Source organism: Lissotriton helveticus, chromosome 5_1 (assembly GCF_964261635.1).
Source record: "Lissotriton helveticus chromosome 5_1, aLisHel1.1, whole genome shotgun sequence".
NCBI lineage: Eukaryota > Metazoa > Chordata > Amphibia > Caudata > Salamandridae > Lissotriton > Lissotriton helveticus.
In genome coordinates, this window is record NC_136065.1 from 1524728016 (window position 1) to 1524748964 (window position 20949).

Genomic DNA, 20949 nt, shown 5'->3' on the forward strand with positions numbered 1-20949 from the left:
ATTTTTCATTTATTGATTAATTGATAATTATGTTAATTGTATTAATTTATTTTCCGTATCGGGTTGTGGGTTTATAGGGGAATAGGGTGGGAAGTAGTTTAATTGTAATATTTAAATATTTTAATTAATTTTTTGGTATTTATTTTGAATTAATTGTTAATTCGTTTTTAATTGCTAATTATTAATGTTTAATTACGAATTTTTTTATTAATTGATTAATTGATAATTATGTTAATTGTATTAACTTTTTTTCCGTAGCGGGTTGTGGATTTATAGGGGAATAGGGTGGGAAGTAATTTAATTCCAATTAATTAAATATTTTATTTATTTATTGCTATTTATTTCGAATTAATTGTTAATTAATTTTTAATTGCCAAATTATTAATTGTTAATCGATAATTGATTTGTATTAATAGTTAATAAATTTTAATAATTAATAGTTATTTGTATTTTTATTTGATTAGTTATTATATTTTATTAAATTGGTAATTACTGTTAATTAATTTTTTATTGGTATTGATATTTAATTTAGTTTTATTAATATATTAAATATTTACTTTCCCTACTATTGCACTCTCTGGAGTGGTAAAAGTAATTTAAACCCCTACGCTATCCAATGCTTTCCTTACTGTTGCACTCTCTGGAGTGGGGATAGTAATTTTTACCCCTACGCTATCAAACGCTTTCCCTACTGTTGCACTCTCTGGAGTAGGAATAGTAACTTTTACCCCTACGCTATCCAATGCTTTCCCTACTCTTGCACTCACTGGAGTGGGAATAGTAATTTTAACCCCTACGCTATCAAACGCTTTCCCTACTGTTGCACTCCCTGGAGTGGGAATAGTAATTTTAACCCTCCCGCTATCCTACGGTAAAAATATTGATTTTTTTTCTTATTAGTAAGTTAATATATATCTATGTTTTAAAAAATAAAATTGTATGGTTTTTTTATAACTTAAATTCATTATTTAATAATTTTAAGGTTAAGTATTTTTAAGTATATTTTAGTTAATCATTTTTAATGTTTCATTAATTTTAAATTATTTTTAAGACATTTAAAAAAATTCAATATTGTGACTAACTATATTTTTTAAATGATATTTTTGATTCGATATTTTTGTACTTACCTGTTTGTAGATAGGAATTCGATATTTTTGTATTCGATATTTTATCTTCAATATTTTTGTAATTCTATATTAGTGTAATCGATATTATGTCAGTGATCCGTGAACACACCACATTTTTACAATGAATAATGACCCTTTTATTGCAAAGTGCCTAGCTGCAGTTTTTGAACCCTAGCTCTGTCAGCACCCAGGGAAAACGAGCAAAGCTATACATTTTTAAAATTAGACACCCAGGGAAATCCAGGAAGGGGTGACTTGACTGCCTTTGTGTTCCCCAAAGTCTTCCGAGAAAAATGGTATCTTACTTGTGTGGGTAGACCTAGTGCCCGCAAAAAGAAACTGGATATACCACAATATCACAGTGAAAAAAAACTTTTTTTTACAAAGTGCCTAGCTGTAGTTTTTTAACCCTGGCTCTGCCGGCACCAAGGGAAACCTAGCAAACCTATAGATTTTTGAAAACTAGACACACATGGGAACCCAGGTTGGGGTGACTTGACTGGTTCTCACCAGGTTCTGTTACCCAGAATCCCTTACAAACCCAAACAATTGTAAAAAAAAACACATTTTCCTCACATTTCTGTGGTGGAAAGTTCTGGAATCTGTGTGGATCTACAAATTTCCACCAACCCAGCATTTCCCAAGGTCTTTTAAGAAAAATGGTTCCTTACATGTGTAGGTAGGCCTAGTGCCTGCAACAGGAAACGGCATCGTGTACACACCACAATTTCACGGTGAAAATTCACCCTGTTTTTGCAAAGTGTATAGCTGTAGTTTCTGAACCCTAGCTCTGCAGGCACCTAGGGAAACCTAGCAAACCTATACATTATTGACAACTAGAGACCCATGGTAATGCAGGAAGGGGTAACTTGACTGCCTCTGACCAGGTTCTGTTACCCAGAATTGCTTGCAAACCTAAAAAAGTGTAACAAACACATTTTCCTCACATTTCTGTGGTGGAAAGTTCTGGAATCTGCATGGAACCACAAATGTCAACATACCCTCCTGTTACCCAGAATCCCTTGCAAACCTAAAAGATTGTCCAAAAAACACATTTCCTCACATTCCTGTGGTGGAAAGTTCTGGAATCTGTGTGGATCCACAAATTTCCACCCACTCAGCATTCCCCAAGGTCTGCCAAGAAAAATGGTACCTCACATGTGTAGGTAGGCCTCGTGCCCGCGACAGGAACCGGCGCAAAATGCAACGTGGACACACCACAATTTCACAGTGCAAACTGACCTTTTTTTTGCGAAGTGCCTAGCTGTAGTTTTTGAACCATAGCTCTGCTGGCACCTAGGGAAACCTAGCAAACCTATACATTTGTGAAATCTAGACACCCAGGCAAATCCAGTTTGGGGTGACATGATTGTCTCTCACCAGATTCTGTTACCCAGAATCCCTTGCAAACCTAAAAAAGAATCAACAAACCACAATTTCCTCACATTTCTGTGGAGGAAAGTTCTGGAATCTGCGTGGATCCACAAATTTCTAAACACCCGCGTTTCCCAATGTCTTCCAAGAAAAATGGATCCTCACCTTTGTGGGTAGGCCTAGTGCCTGCGACAGGAAATGGCGCAAAACGCAACGTGGACACACCACATTTTCACAGTGAAAAATTACCCTTTTTTTGCAAAGTGTCTAGTTGTAGTTCTTGAACCCTAGCACTGCTAGCACCTAGGGAAACATAGCAAACCTCTACATTTTTTAAAACTAGACACCAAGGGGAATCCAGGCTAGGGTGATTGACTGGCTTTCACCAGGTTCTGTTACCAAGAATACCTTGCAAACCTAAAAAAAATGGACCAAAAAACACATATTCCTTACATTTCTGTGGTGGAAAGTTCTGGAATCTTCTTGAATCCACAAATTTCCATGTATCCCACGTTCCCCAAAGTCTTCAGAGAAAAATGGTACCTCACTTGTGTGGGTAGGCCTAGTGCCCGGTACAGGAAACGGCGCAAAACGCAACATGGACACACCACAATTTCACAGTGAAAAATGACCCTTTTTTTGCAAAGTGCCTTGCTGTGGTTTTTGAATCCTAGCTCTGCCAGCACCTAGGGAAACCCAGCAAAGCTATACATTTTTAAAAACTAGACACCCAGGGATATCCAGTATAGGGTGACTTGACTGGCTTTCATCAGGTTCTGTTACCCAGAATCCCTTGCAAACCTACGCAATTGTCCAAAAAAAACACATTTTCCACACATTTCTGTGGTGGAAAGTTCTGGAATCTGGGTGGATACACAAAATTCCACCCACCACGGATTCCCCAAATTCTTCCGAGAAAAATGGTATGTCACTTGCATGGCAAGGGCCCAAAAACTATTGAGACAACATCAAAATTACCGATCACAAACCAACTCGGTTTGCAAGGGGGGGTCCCAGGCGTTTTTTGCCCGGGGCTCAGCGGTCATCTAGGGAAACCTACCAAACTCACACATTTCTGGAAACTGGACAACCGGGGGAGTCCAGCCAGGTATGGCTTGCGTGATTGCCCCAACATTCTTCAACCCAGAATCCCCTGCTAACTGCAAATTGTGCTGAAAAAATCACTTTTTTCTCAAATTTCTGTGTGTGAAAGTTCTGGAATCTGGGTGGATCCACAAATCTCCTCCCACACAGAACCACACCGAAATTTGAGAAAAAAGTGCTTTTTTCAGGGAAATTTGAGGTTTGCAGGGGATTCTGGGTAGGAGAATGTAGAGGAACCCACGTAAGCCATACCTCGCAACCACACCAGCTCACGGATTGCATGGAGTGGCGCTTGGCTAGCAGTGTGTGTAGTGACCAGAAATGTTTGGATTGGTACTTTCCCAAGATGGCCGCTGATCCCGGTGCAACATTCTTAGGTACCCCCGTCCCCCCAAAAGCAGGTAGTTTTGTTATAGGTAATATTGAAGTCCCCACAGTACAATTTGGGCCATTTCCTGTTGCAGCCACTATGCCTACCCACACAAGTGAGGTAAAAAAAATTATTTTGAGACCTGAGGGAACCCTGGGTGGTAGGAAATTTGTGGATCCACGCAAGTTTCAGAACTTTAGCACACAGAAATTTGAGAAAAAAGTACTTTTTTCAGTGAAATTTGAAATTTGCAGGGGATTCTGGGTAGAAGAATGTAGGGGGACCCACGCAAGCCATACCTCGCAACCACACCAGCTCACGGATTGCGTGGAGTGGCGTTTGGCTAGCAGTGTGTGTAGTGACCAGCAGCAAGTCACTACTCACACACCGCCAGCCAAGCGCCAGTCCACCCACACCGCCAGCCAAGCAAAAGTCCACCAGTCAAGCGCTAGTCCACGCACACCGTCAGTCAAGCAACAGTCCACTCACTACGCCAGCCAAGCGCAAGTCCACCCACACCGCGAGCCAATTGCCAGTCCATGCACACCACCCACCAAGTGCCTGTCCACTCACACTGCCAGCCAAGTGGAAGTCCACCCACACCGCCAGCCAAGCGCCAGTCCACGCACACCGCCAGCCAAGCGCCAGTCCACGCACACCTCAAGCCAAGCGCCAGTCCACACACACCGCTGGCCAAGCATCAGTCCACGCACACTGCCAGCCAAGCGCCAGTCCACGTACACCACCAGCCAAGTGCCAATCCACGCACACTGTCAGCCAAGCGCCAGTTCAAACACACTGCCAGCCAAGCACCAGTCCACTCACAACACCAACCAAGTGCCAGCCTACACACACCACCATTACATTTAGGATTTTTGTATACAAAAAAGAAAACCTAAACAAATAGATACAAATATACTAACACAAAATCTGAAACTAAATACATTGCACAAATGCCAATCTTGAAACTGAACAAAAAATATAAAACAATAGAGACCAGACAGTTCACTTTACCTCTCATGGATGCTCCCAAAAATTATTTTGCGTCTGGTACATTCTAAAACAAGCAGGCACACACATCCCAGGGTTAGAAGGACACTCAGGCAGTACATATGAGTCTCCTTCTGCGTACCTCTTTGCCTACAAACTCTACATCTCCTACTGGGGAATTTTTTGGAGGGTTTGGGAGGAATGTGATTAGGAAAGTGGGGATTTTTCAATCTAGCCACATACTCCACCACTCCAACTCTAGGAGCACTTGCCTGTTCCACTAAAACAAAGCTGCCTAATACAGACTCCTGAAACTTACCAAAAGTCATCTTTGACTCAGGACAAGATTCCTTGAATACAACAAAAACATTAAAGGTTGCCAAGTGAAAAAGCTGGATAGCCAACTCCTTATACCAATTGTAAGACTTACGAAGAGCAGCGTGAGGTTTCAACCTCTGATCTACTCTGTCAACACCACCCATATGCCTATTATAGTCTAAAGTGTGCACAGGTTTGCGCGCTTCAGCAACCTGACACCAAACAGTCACAGGTGAAGTGCTTTCATCATGGATAGTAGTCAGCATGTAGACATCTCTCCTGTCTGAAAACTTCACAGCTAGAAGTTCCTCGCAATGCAACGCACTGCATTGTCCCCACACAAGCTTTTGACAAACTAGTTCTTTAGGGAAACATTTACGGTTAGAGCGGATTGTGCCACAAGCAACAGTGTGCACTTTGACCAATTCCCTGAAAACCACACACCAGTGTGGAAGTTAACTACACATAAATGGTGACCTTTGTTAAAAAGTCCTCTACCAAGTTCCCACACAATGTTCTCAGTCACTCCAAAAGTGGATGGACAACCACGGGGGTTATTTCTGGATTCCTTACCGGTGTACACCCTGAAATTCGAGACATATCCAGTCCTACTGTCACACAGCATATACAGCCTAATTCCATAGCGTGCCCTCTTACTAGGAATGTATTGCCTAAAAACCAAGCGGCCTTTGAACAAGTCCAAAGACTCACCACTTCTATTTCTTTCCCTGGAGCATAGATCTCAGAAAATCGATCTACAAAGTGACAATGACAGGCCGAATCTTAAAAAGACGGTCACACTCACGGTGATCTCGTGGCAACGCTAAACTATTATCGACAAAATGCAGCATCCGAAGCAGAAGCAAATACCGATCATGGCTCATGACTGCCGGAAATATAGCCTTTGCCATCAAGGGGCTAGTCGACCAATATGAAGAAGGTGATGGCTTCCTTATCAAGCCCATCAAAAAAGTTCAATACAAGAACTGCTTCAGCTCTTCCAGATTTGTGGGAGTCCACCGGGTAGCTCTAGAATGGGGCTTAAGGCTGGCACTGTTGTCCCTAAAAACTGTTTGGCATACAAATTAGTCTGCTCAACAATCTCTGCCAAAAACACATTGTCAATAAACAACTGAAAAAAATGTATCGGCAAAACTTTTTCTGTATTCACCCTACACCCTGGACCACCAGTAAAGTCTGGCAATGCCAGCTGCACCATGCCTGGGGCAACCCAGAGGTCATCACTTCCAACTGGAAGACTTGCAGCCCCAGGCTGCAACCCAGATGCCTCTTGCTACATTATCAGCACATCAATGTCCTCCTCTAAAACCTGCACTTCATCCGCACTAAGAGTCGCTTCATCCGCACTGAGAATAGCTTAATAATCTGAGTATTCCATTTCCATGTGGAGAGAAAACTCACTGTCTGAATCTTCCCCTCCCTCCTCTGCCTCAGATGCAGAGTCAGTCTCTGATCCAAGGTCAGAGGAAGACTCAAAAAGCATATCAACAACCTGTTGAGCAGTAATCCTGTGGCTAGCCCTTATCCTTACTAGGCATTATCCTTACTAGATACCACCCCTCTCCAACTACAAAAATTCCGGGTCACATTGATCGCAGCAAAAGCATTAGGCAACAGGCGCTAGCTGCTTCACTCCCAAGACCTGCCACTATTGGATTAAACCTACAGTGAATACTACCGAGGGCAGCTAATTGTTAAATTGTTTATTCTTACCTGCACCACGCTGACTCTCCCGAGCCGCTCTCCCCGGTCCATTGCGGGGTATCCTGTTTGTGAGGAGGGAGGTACTTCTGACAGAAAAGAGGTCAGTGTTCTAGATACCACCCCTCTTCAACTACAAAAACGCATGGTCATCGGAGCGCGCCGGGCGTGCCGACGGCGCGCCAAAGGCAAGCCCGCCTATGCCCGTCTGCGCCCGTCCATGCCAGGCCGCCGCCAGCTGCCAGTGACTCTGCCCATTTAAGCCTAGACCATTCTGCACATTACAAACTCACTTACTCAAGGACAGAGCTCCTGCTTATCGGAGAACACTATCACATTTCCACCCATTACTGTTCTTATCATGCATACACTGCAAATATCAGAGCACAAACTGCGCTCTAACACAGCAAGAAGCATATCCTCCTAATCCCATGCCCAACGCAGAAGTTAAAGGGAAAAATAAGCGGGAACCTGACCCTAAATCCTCTCAAAAAGCCTCGCCCCCTCGGATAAACCGGAAATGTTTTTTGGGAAACGTAAGATCCCTACCAAAGCACGCAATTGAGATATGGGACTTATTGGATACCAACTCCCCCGACGTAGGCTTTATAACTGAAACCTTTCTAAAACCTGCCAACACCCCACAATCACCATTGCCCTGCCATAAGGGTATAAGATCCTCAGACTTGACAGACAGCCAAAAACCGGAGGAGAGATTGCTATCATTCACAATGACAGGCCAAAATTCTCTATTCTTGAACAACGTTCAAATGGACAGATCGAGATCATGATATTCAGATTAGATCTCTCACCCCAACTAAACTGGAAAGGGGCACTGGTGTACCGCCCCCCAGGACCCCTCGCCGACTTCTCTCTCCTACTATTGGAACTAATAGCCCTCCACGTGATCTCCTTTAGCAACTTTATGCTTATGGGAGACTTCAACATCTACAGTGAGAACCTCGACAAGGCAGAAACCATATCCTTCCTCTCAGACCTTGCCACACTTCACCTCAATAAAATCAGCAACGGCCTGACCCACACAGCAGGACATGCCTTAGATATAGTCTTCTCTAATCCCCCCCCCTCACATGCGAAGCCCCGAAGCCAGTTAGCTTGTCAGACCATGCTATTATGAACTTTCAACTGGAGGGTCCTAGGTAACCACAACTGACCATCCCGCGGAAACAATCCCTCTATAAACAATGGCACTTTCAAATACGCCTTCACTATCACCAAAAACTCACCTTGTAGCAATACTGAAGACAGCCTAGCCCCTTTCAATAAATCTGTTTTAGCTGCCATCGACCTGATCGCACCAATAAAAACTGGCTCCTCCAAACCTATTGCTCCACAGGAAGCTTGGTTCTCCTTAGAACTCCAGAAAGAAAAAACTGGATATAAAAACCTCATAAACCTAGGAAATGGCGCTGCATCAACCTTATAGCCAATAAAGAGAAGTACAAGGCCGCTCTAACCCTGAATCACAAAAACATTAAGCATGCCCGTAAATCACATATAGCCCTCCAACTCAGCCAGGCTGACAACACCCCCAAAGTTATGTATCAAATTTTGAAAACCTTCACTAATCCCAAAGCCTGTGAATCAGAAGAAGTCCCTTCCCAAATGCTATGTGATAACATAAGCAACCACTACAAAAAAAATTGACATAATTTACTATAATATCATCACTACCAAACCTCCCCTCCCCTCAGGCTCTTCTCCGGACACCCCCGCAGTCCTACTCCTAACTCCAATACTTTACTGAATTTTTCCCCTCTAACTCAAGAGGAAACTGAAACTATAATGAGCAAAATAAAATCCGGATCCCCACTTGATATTATACCTGCCAAAATCACGGCAGCTCTAGCAAAACAACTATCCAAACCCATCTGCTCCTTATTGACCCAATCCCTGAAAGAAGGTCACCTACCCCCCTCATGGAAGGCCGCCCAAATCGTCCCCATCCGAAAAAACACCAAACTTCCCACGGAGAATCTCTGGAACCTCCGCCACATCTCTCTCCTCCCTTATTTGAGTAACGTCTTGGAAAAACATCTATCTGACCACATCGAAGCAACTGACTACCTGGACCCGGCCCAATCGGGCTTCTGTCCAAAATATAGAACTGAATTGGCCCTAGTGGCCGGCACCGACAGCATCAGGCTCACCTTAGATCAGAACCAGCCTACCCTTTTAGTGCTATTAGATCTATACGCCGCTTTTGATACGGTCGATCACCAGACTTTGCTCTCAAGAATTAGGGATGCACGGATTGGGGGAACAGCCCTGAAATGGATGATCAGCTTCCTCTCCAACCGCTCCCAGACCATCAACCTAGGCCCTTTTCGATCCAATCATCAGGAACTTACCAAGTGGGTGCCACAAGGATCATGCCTGAGCCCAACTATGTTCAACATCTATATAGCCCCCTTGGCACTGCTCTTGAGGAACTATGAGTTCGTCCCTATATCCTATGCGGACAACACCCAACTCACCTTCTCTTTTAACAAAACCTCTCAGACCGCTCCTTACACCTTCTCTTCCGGCATGCAGGCAATATCACGCTGCATGGAAAGCAGCTTCCTCCAGCTCAATGCTGGGAAGACAGAGGTTTTGCTCTTCGGAGATGCCCCCCTCCTATGGACACCCCACTGGTGGTCCCCAGAACTAGGCAAGCCTCCCACCCTGGCGACCACAGTCAAGAACCTCGGAGTGTACCTCGAACAGACAGACCCTTACCATGAAGAAACACGTTACACACACTGTGAGCTCATGCTTTCCCATCCTAGGCCTACTAAGGAAAGATTTCCCCTACCTCCCGACTCTGTCAGAAAGACCCTAACCCAGACCTAGGTCATGAGCAAGCTAGATTATTGCAATGCCCTTCTGATCGCAGTGAACAAGGCCTTACTAAACCACCTGCAGATGATAAAAAACACTGCCGCCCGCTTGGTCTTTAATGCGCCCCACAGATCAGCTTCTCTCCCTCTCCTTCACAAACTACACTGGCTGCCCATATGACAATGTCTGAAATTTAAGATCTGCTGCCTTACACACAAAGCAATATGGGGAAACGGACCTCCTACCTGGCGGAGAGACTCCAACACTACACCCCACATCAGACTCTGCTCACTAGCTCTCAATCGCTCCTCCAGGATAAAAAAGGCAAGAACTGGAGGCAAGTCGTTCTCTTATCAAGCCCCACTCATTTGGAATGAACTTCCTCTTGACTTAAGACAATGCCAGGATCACCAGAAGTTCAGGAAAACCCTGAACACTACTCTGTTCTAAGCCTCTAGCCCCATGACACTGCTCCTGCTGTGTATCCTGAGCGCTGAGATACCCTCTCGAGGGTGATTCAAGCGCTATACATTACTAAATCAAATCAAAATGAAATCAAAGGAGACTACACAAACAAGTCAACCCTCTGCAAAAGTAAGTAAAAAAAATGTGTGCCTTTATCACAAAGATCTATAAACTCAAAAGCTATACAATTCACTTGCAAGAGACAGCCACACTCACCAGCACCTACTCTGCAGAGAGACAGCAAAAACCAATGATATCCCACTAGAAAGAAAAAAACAAAACCAATTACTCACAAGACAACAAAATACACATCGAGCACAAATGCAAAAAGTTTTTGACACTCAAAAAACAAAAGCCAAACATACTGCTATTATTACACCATTTGCAAAAAACATTTACATTGTACAAAAAAAGGTCTCCTACCAAACACATGCAACTATACAAACAGCAGAACAACCAGTAATGAAACCACAACTTGGAACAGTCTAAGGAGCAAAAGCCTTGAAGTAAAACAAAAAGCTATTCACAAGAAATAAAACAATTAACATCATAACACGCGATGTCACTACCCAAATGGTCAATCTGCCGGATGGGCCTTCAAATAAGGCTGAGAAAAATTACTCATACCCAAGGGGTCGCTTCCATTTTAATTTTTTATTTTAAATAACTCGCTGGTGTCTAGTGGGGTTTTCTGCCCGGCCAAACAAATGGGCTGATCTGCTCCCAGGGGGGCGAGAATACACATTGAAAAAATATGTCCCCTGTAAGCAACCCTTGCCAAAGGGGTCGCTTCCAATTTATTTATTTTTTAATTCCTGGCTCTAGTGGGCTTTTCTGCCCCCCTCCCTGGGCCAGAAATGCCAAAAAAATGCAGCCGATCTGTCCCCAGGGTGGGCATAAAAGTCATAAAAATTAGAAAGACCCATTAGGAAGCGACCCTTGCCCAAGGGGTTACTCGCATTTAAAAGTTAAAACACTTCTTGGTGTCTAGTGGGGTTTTCTGCCCCCCCCGTGGAGAAAGGCCAAATAACAGACCAATCTGCTCCCGGGAGGGGGCAGAATATACAAAAAAGAAATATGGCCCCTGGAAGCGACCCTTGCCCAAGGAGTCGCTTCCAAATCAATAAAAAAAAAATCCCTGGTGTCTAGTGGGGTTTCCTGCCCCCTCCCCCACCCCCTCCCCCGGGGCAGAAAGGCCAAATAATCAAACCGATCTGCCCCCAGGGGGGAAATATATACTTTAAAAAAAAATATGGCCCCTGGAAGTGACCCTTACCCAAGGGGTCGCTTCCAATTCAAATAGAAATCAATCCTGGCTCTAGTGGGCTTTTCTGCCCCCCCCCCGGGGCCAGAAATGCCCACAAAATCATCCGATCTGTCACCAGAAAAGGGCAGAAAAGTCTTAAAAATAAATATCCACCTAAGGAAGTGATCCTTGCCCAAGGGGTCACTTCCTTTCATGGTAAAAGACATCCCTGGTGTCTAGTGGGAGCATTCTTGCTGCACGATCGTGACGCTGTGCGCGATCGTGCAGCAGGAATGCCCTGCATTGAGCCCTCAGTGTAAAGGAAACACTGTTTTCTCTCACCCGATGGCTCAAGGTGTGTGGATCTGCCCCCCCGCCCCACCAGAGCGGAAACACTTACCCTCCCTCCTTGGACACCTGGAAGTAAATGGCTTCAAGGCGTCCCAGAGCTTCCTGATGACGTTGGCGCGTGCTGTGCGCTCTGACATCACAGGATTGCCAAGGGGGGTTTGGAGGTGGCAGAAAAAGCTCTTCCGCTGCCATCCTTCTTTTTGGCACAATGTTGGGCTGCCCATGGGGGGAGCGCCAGCGCTTCCCCCATGGGTAGGTGCCATGACGGAGTGGTTCTGATGGAGAGCGGTAATTTCTTCTGGTAGTTTCTCAATGCAAAACCCTCATGCTACCTCTATTTTACCGCTCAAAAGGTGTTGGGCCCTTCACACCATGTATTACCATCAGGAGAAATTCAAATAAAGATGAACAGTCAAAATGCAATTATTATTGTAAGCCAATAAAGAGAGTTGTTGATTATTTTAAAGGGTTTTATTTTCTAGTCAAAAAGTTAATTTTTCTCTGACCCTTTATTCATTAGTAAAATATCAATTACGTTACAGAATTTTGGAAAACAGGAAAAATATCAATAATACAGAACACATTACAGTCTGCATATAAGCATTACATGTAGTTATGAAAATGTGGCGCAAAATTTCAGTCACAATTCTTAAAGAGTTTCTAAGAAAAATAGTCTTGCAAAGCTAATCAATAATTAAATAGTTGGCAAAAAATCTCCCATTAAGAGAAATAAATGCATAAGACAAATAAATCTTTTAGACCTAATTAATTAGTCAAAACATGAACTTAAAGTTTAGCATCTATCCTGATCCACTGCACTCTCTGTCTGTCTGTGTCTAAAGAGGAAAGCAGCCCCTCCTTCACCAGACCTCAAAGGAATGCGGCATGAAGTGCCAAGATATGACGTGGAAGCAAAAAACCTCCCCCTGAATCTCCTCGGACGCAAACCTGCCCTTCAGCAATCTCCCGAGACGTTTCTCGTACCTAACCCATAGAAGCCAGCTGAGCTGAGAAACAGAAGAAGTGTTGGCTCCCATCCAGAGAGGACAGTATTTATACCATAATTATTGGCAGAGTACACAAAGATGTAACATTTTTCAGGAGAACCTTACGTGATTGGTCAGTCATAAAGGCATGAGGTCACACTTCCCTGACTCATTCTAAAAACCTGACTTCACTAGTCTTAACAAAAGAAGCATACATGAATAACTACATTTATAAACATTGCAACATTTACTAGGAAAAATGTTTCAATCTAATTAATCTTTTCCTTCCTTCTCAGCGCAGTAGATGGACACTTTTAACTAACTGGTACATTGGCAGAATGACAAGAATTCAGGTTGTCCTTGACTTTTTGTCATGAGGAAAGCTGCCACAGTCTGCGCATGCTCCCTTCTCATTAAATTTCAAGCCATAGTCTTGATGGATTCACATGCAGCCATGTTTTGTGTAGGCCCCAAAAATAAAACAAACACAAAGATAATATTAATTTCATGTAAATCAGTCCATTATGTGTCCCAAGTGCATTATTAATTCACACACATTATAAAAAGAGGTGTTATTAACTGAAAATGTTTATCAAAATATGCAACAAGTCAAAGTCTATTAAGACAGGAATAATACATTTAGTTTACATGGATGTGCTGGGAAGAGAGAAACACATTCTATTAAAAATCTTCAAAGGTAAAAAGGCCACTTTTTCTCTACATTGCAAAAAAACACATGTTAATTTAATTCAGCAAAAGCATTTTCAGTCTGAAGTGAATAGGCCTCACTTTTCATGTTTTTCATGTGCCATGTTTTTAACCTGCACCAAAATGTGCTTGGCAATTTAAATGCAGCCTGTCTGAAGCACAAAAAATAAAACAATGCATGACTGCAGATGAAATCTGCTCCATCAATCCACCCTCTTGATAATTCAAATCATAATAAAATGATTTATAATTCATCACACATATTTCATTTCATAAGTGACAATTTTTTTTTTTTTTATTTTTTATTTTTTTAAATTGCAAAAGCTGAGCATATAAGAATGTTACTTCTATTTCTAAGGCAAACACAAGTTTGGTCTGTAATCAGATCATATATAGCCAAGCTCAAATGTTTTAGTGCAGAGATCTGTAAGTAGCTTCTTGGAACAGTTAGTCTTCTTTAAAATAAGTAACTAAAATAATAAAAAAGGAATTCAACAGGACAGTTTCAGCATTTCTTTACTCATTGTCATCAGCTTGTCATCAGTATGGCTCATACTTTCCATGCAAATTGGACTACTTAGGTGCTGAGAAACTCTGACAGAGCACCATCAATCCTTTGCACTTTTTCAACCAAGGCCTTTCACTCTTATTTTCACTTTGATCAGATTCAGATGTTTCACCACAACATCTCTCAGATCAAAACCGTTGCACCATCCATTATGCAGATCTTGTGTAGCAGCTGCAATCTGGTGAGAAACTGCACACTGTACATCAACCAGACCTACACAGCAATGGCTAGTGTTCTCCTCAGTGTTTTCCACAAGTGCATTTGCATATGCATTTTCAAGCCACTTTGGTAATGCTGAAAAACAGTCTTTTGCAAAAGGTAACTCTGTGCTGCCATTGTTTTGCTTTATTATGCGTGACACTTCAGGCAGATAGCTACAATCCATTTCTTGTCCAATCTGTTGTTCTGCACTCATTATCTTTGAGACCACATTATGATCTGATTTCAGAGAAACTGGCAATTTATACCTGGGCATCAGTCTTTGCAATAACACATTTGTCACTTTGCAGTTGTCATTTTTCTCAAAAACAGTTCTGATACAACCCTGTTGTGCTGCTTCAAAAACATTTTCTTGAGCCTCTTTTAATTCATCTGTGAAGATTCCATAGAATGTACATGCTAACAGAACACAATTTTGTGCAACTGAATTAGCATTTCTCTCTCCCATGACAACAGTGACTCCCAATTGAGCAGATATACTGCATGTTATGGTAAGGGCAATCAATTTCGAATTTTGGGCTGGGGTAACTACTGAAAGCCATGAAGCTTTGACAACATCATGTATAAGGAGCACAGCATGTGCTGCTTTTAATGTGTCACCTTTCAAACATGGGCCATCTACAAAATGGACATTGTTGGGCTGACTCAGATGTTCATCCTTCAAGTCTGAATTTGGCTTTATGCATATTTTCATGATATTTAGACACTCATTTTCAGTTTCATCACAATCCAATCCATTTGCTGACATTTCTGTGAAGTTAGGGTCAAAGGCCATTGGGCAATACATCACAGACCTTTGAAAACATTCATCTTTTTGAATAAGCAATGAGAGAGCGCAGCCCTCCCTCTCACTGCAAATTAGTGTATTTTCTTTCAAATAAACTTTCATTCCTAGTGCTGGGGCGCGCCATTTTTTCTCTTTCAACTCTAGGAATGCTTTTGTGCAGTTGTTGTCCAATGGAAGCGGATCAGACACACCTGAGTGTGTCAGCCTCAGTAAAGGCTTAGCCACTAGGGAAAGGTTTAGTAACCACTCTCTACAGCAGCTAACCATTCCCAAAAATTTCCTGACTTCTTTCTGAATTTGAGGTGAATTCATCTTGGAAATTATTTCCACCCTCTCTGGTGACACCTTTCTACCTCCCTTTCCAATTTTGTGTCCCAGACATTCATCTTCTTTTTGACAGTACTCCTGACTATTCTCATGCAATGGCACTGTGACATGAACTTGGCAAAAATCAATAAAAATAAGCCATTCTTCACCACATGGAATGTGAAAAAATATATTGGCTGGATTCGGTACCACAGGACAACATGGAAAAAATATGCTTTTAATCTCCTGCACTATTCTGTTCTTTTTATTTGGTTTCTGTGAACCTGTGATCAGAAAGTTACATAAACTTCCAATCAATTCCATCAAAAATCCTTTTATTGGTAAAATTCCTGCAACTGATTGTGTTCCTGAATACATGTCATCTGGTTCAAATTTTAATAAGACATGTTCAGCACATTTTATTAGCCTGGCATCCTTCTCTGTGAACTCTCTTATTTCTGTGTTTAATATTTTTTCCAAAGCAGAAGGTAATTTTTCAACTGTCTTTTCTGAAAACAATGCTACAACTGTCTCTTGATGGGCCATTTTAAAATGTACATCCTCATCAGGAATCTGAAAAATAGCATTATCTGGTGTACAGTAATCTGTGCTGCTTAATTTGCAAAATAATTGTTTTCCTGCTAGGCCTGAGTCACAGACAACAGTTTTGCAATCTTCCTCAAATGGGCCTAATTTTGGTGCACAATTTTCTAATACTTGGTTTGTAATTTCTTTCTTTAAAACTCCTGCAACTAAATCTGGACTTTCCACTGCCCTCACAATGGAATTGGTAAATTCAGAATTGTGAGTGTTAAAACTCTCATTTGCAAAAAGAGCAACCTGTTGGACTGGGTTCTGTTTTTGTCTCTGGAAACAATTCACATTTACTCTGGGCAACTCATTTAAATTAATTTTAGCATTTTCCATATTTTGTGGGACCATCTGTGCTTGAAAAATTTCTGCCATTGGTACCTGTTTCTGAACTGACATTTGCATTTGCTTAACTGGCATATTTTGCACCTGCATTTCTCCATGTTTTTGTGCATCATGTTTAAATTTAGTTTTCTTCTTCCAATGCTCAAATCTGTTATAAAGATGGCAAAAGGACACATTTTCCAGCAGTACAACATCCATACCTGAATTTGCACAAACCAAAACACCTTTACTTCCATCCTGTGTTCTTTTAATCTGTACCCAATCAACATCCTTTTCTAGCACTCTACCCTTTAGGAAATAAATCACTGCTATATTTTCCTCCATAACAACAGAAAATGATGGTGCATTCATGCAAACCCTTTTCATTGTCTCTTCACTTGGCCTTTCCACAACTTTAGATTCAAACCACAATTCCGTTTGCATGGCAATGTAAAAGAACATTTCCAAATGAATGCACAACTCTTTTAAAAATTCATCAAATCCATCAACTTGTGGGTACCACAGCATAAATTTGTCTCTCAATTGTGGGATTGTGTTCAGAAATGCTGCAAGTTCACTTTTATTCTGTGGCATATGCACATACATTTCTCCCACCTTTTCTCTAAATGAGTAAGCAAAAGCCTCTCCCTCATTCTGTTTATTATTTTTCTCAACTAAATCTGGTGGCTTCTTTTCCTTATCCAGTTTCCTTGCTAGGTATGGTCGTTTCTTTTTCTTCTCATGTTTTCGTGCCCATTTGTCTCCTAATTTCTCAAACCCATTGCATTTGAAAATATATTTTATTTCTGCAAGGTGCAATTGCATTTCTGAAGAATACATTTTCTCATTTGCTTCATCATCCATGTGTACCCTGAAACTTTTCTGAAATGGAAAAATTCCTGAAACATCAGTTTCATATTTTTGAGCCAAATCTGTCAGTCCATTATGTGTAGTTAATGCACATGCAGCTGTTTCCTTACTCAGGGAAATTAATTCTTTTTCTTGACACTGGTTCACATTTTCATTATTTAAACAGCAGGGACAGTTAATTTCTTCATGTTCACATGTTGAATTTAAAACACTAAGCTGTTTCTCTTTTTCAGGGCCTGTGTTAATATGTTCCCCCATGTTTTCTATATTTTTAATCACTGCTGCTTCCTCAGAGCAGGTTTGAAAAATCCCATTTTCAAATATATTTATTTTATCCTGGGCTGCAGATGTTGTAAATACCATTTTTCTCTCACCTTTCAGTGCTTGGTGTACTTTCTGTTCAATAATCTGTGTGTTCTTAGTTTCTGAAATAAACCCTGGCAAAATCACTGATTCTGCAGCTCTTTGAACCTTTTCAGTAGGGACCATATTAATTGGGACAGTCATAATTTTTCTAGGCATTATCTGTGCATCTGCAGTTTGCAATTCTTGGACTAAATCAGGTACATTTAAAGCAGTAACACCTGGAGGTATCACTGTCAGTACTGAATCAACAGGTAATGGTTCAATATAAAATGTCTGCACAGTTCTCTCAGTCTGTATTTCTCTCTGTTCAACAGAAGCAGTAGCCCCTGTAGTATTTACTGGTGCACTATTTTCAGTATTTTTCATGGGAACCACATAAAGTGGTGGACACTCAGTTAACAATGCATCCATTATTTCATCCCCTGAATTATTATTTATTTGAAGCTCTTTTTCAGCATTAATTCCCTTCTCCTGTATATGGTGCTTTACCTTTTCATCCTCACTTGCTTTCTCTCTTGCTGCTTTTTCCCACAGGCTTAAGGCCTCAAATTGTGCAGATTTAGATGGTGTCTTTATTTCACATAACACTTCCCTTAATTTGTCAATAATTTGCAATTCAAAAGTACCATCTTTTGGAAACCTCAAAGCACCCTCTTTTTCAGTAATCTTGCACCATTGTTGAACCCACATACACGTGTTTTGTCCCAAACTGGTAGACATAAAATGCACAGGTGTTCCTTCAGGAGCATCACCAATAAAAAACGAATTTTTCACTTTACCTCCTAACAGCTTCTTTAAACCTTCAAACAGTTTCATTTTTGCAATAGTTCAATGCAATTTCTTTTCTCCAAAGCTGTCAATCTAAATTTCAGTCAGTTTTACTCCTACCACTGACCCTCCACAAAATCTTACTGCAATATTTCTCTTAATCAATAACTCTGTTAGTAACAACATAAATACATTCGCTACTCTGTCTGTTGTGCTAAATAAAGGATAGATTTATATTCACTGCGAGTAACACATTCCGCTTACCCTTCACAAAGTAAGACTTTCCGTTTACTCTTCAAACACTACAGGTAAATCCCTTCCGCTTACCTTTCACTCAAGCTCAGAAGAACCTGCTACTCCTTTGGACTTATCCTTCAGGATATATCTTAGGCCAAAGTTTCACCAGCGAACCCTTTTGCTGTCAATCAAGCTCAGAAGAACCTGCTACTCCTTTGGACTTATCCTTCAGGATATATCTTAGGCCAAAGTTTCACCAGCGAACCCTTTTGCTATCAATCAAGCTCAGAAGAACCTGCTACTCCTTTGGTGTGACCCTTTCTAGGTGATATCAGACCAAAGTTTCACCAGCGAACTCTTTGCTATTAATCACTCACACAGAAAATAGTCCCTAATTTAACACTGCCAGCCCTCCTTAGCTTCTCAGTGTTATTCCAACAGACGAGTAACCTCAGTGCAGTGTGGCTTCCATTTACCACCCGCTATTCCTTCCCGGGATTCCACAGGTGTGCATACCTGCGTGTTCCAGACAACATAGAACAAGACACTAACTTAACATAAAGAGTTAAAACATGTAATCAATAACCAAAAAATATGTCCTATGAAATTACCAATATAATCAATAACACCATCAATTCAAAATGAGCTAAATTTCACCAATAGCAAAAAAACTTAATATTTTCAACACTTCAAAAAACATGCTAGCATATTAACACCATTTCACAACCCTATTGATACTCACACCACTTCTTGCATCACCTGCCAGTAGTGCTTTGCCAGTCTTCAGGTTCTGAGCATTGGAGTCAGGAATCAGGACTTGGACATTTATCTAACTTGGGCAATTATTTTATTTCCCTCTTAAGGTCAATGATCCATTAGTTGAGTAGTTGATGGTGAAATCAAAAATTACTAATCACCAAACTAATCAATAATGACCATCCGCTGCTTACCAAAAACTGATGGAGAGCGGTAATTTCTTCTGGTAGTTTCTCAATGCAAAACCCTCATGCTACCTCTATTTTACCGCTCAAAAGGTGTTGGGCCCTTCACACCATGTATTACCATCAGGAGAAATTCAAATAAAGATGAACAGTCAAAATGCAATTATTATTGTAAGCCAATAAAGAGAGTTGTTGATTATTTTAAAGGGTTTTATTTTCTAGTCAAAAAGTTAATTTTTCTCTGACCCTTTATTCATTAGTAAAATATCAATTAGGTTACAGAATTTTGGAAAACAGGAAAAATATCAATAATACAGAACACATTACAGTCTGCATATAAGCATTACATGTAGTTATGAAAATGTGGCGCAAAATTTCAGTCACAATTCTTAAAGAGTTTCTAAGAAAAATAGTCTTGCAAAGCTAATCAATAATTAAATAGTTGGCAAAAAATCTCCCATTAAGAGAAATAAATGCATAAGACAAATAAATCTTTTAGACCTAATTAATTAGTCAAAACATGAACTTAAAGTTTAGCATCTATCCTGATCCACTGCACTCTCTGTCTGTCTGTGTCTAAAGAGGAAACCAGCCCCTCCTTCACCAGACCTCAAAGGAATGCGGCATGAAGTGCCAAGATATGACGTGGAAGCAAAAAACCTCCCCCTGAATCTCCTCGGACGCAAACCTGCCCTTCAGCAATCTCCCGAGACGTTTCTCGTACCTAACCCATAGAAGCCAGCTGAGCTGAGAAAAAGAAGAAGTGGTGGCTCCCATCCAGAGAGGACAGTATTTATACCATAATTATTGGCAGAGTACACAAAGATGTAACATTTTTCAGGAGAACCTTACGTGATTGGTCAGTCATAAAGGCATGAGGTCACACTTCCCTGACTCATTCTAAAAACCTGACTTCACTAGTCTTAACAAAAGAAGCATACATGAATAACTACATTTATAAACATTGCAACATTTACTAGGAAAAATGTTTCAATCTAATTAATCTTTTCCTTCCTTCTCAGCGCAGTAGATGGACACTTTTAACTAACTGGTACATTGGCAGAATGACAAGAATTCAGGTTGTCCTTGACTTTTTGTCATGAGGAAAGCTGCCACAGTCTGCGCATGCTCCCTTCTCATTAAATTTCAAGCCATAGTCTTGATGGATTCACAGGCAGCCATGTTTTGTGTAGGCCCCAAAAATAAAACAAACACAAAGATAATATTAATTTCATGTAAATCAGTCCATTATGTGTCCCAAGTGCATTATTAATTCACACACATTATAAAAAGAGGTGTTATTAACTGAAAATGTTTATCAAAATATGCAACAAGTCAAAGTCTATTAAGACAGGAATAATACATTT

At 41.1% G+C, this 20949-nt stretch overlaps 1 protein-coding gene across 23 annotated transcripts in view; it reads left to right on the forward strand.

The window, feature by feature from the left end:
• The window catches only part of LOC144755528 (polymeric immunoglobulin receptor-like), a 348962-nt gene that overhangs the window by 254633 nt on the left and 73380 nt on the right, over positions 1-20949 (forward strand). The window lies entirely within an intron of this gene.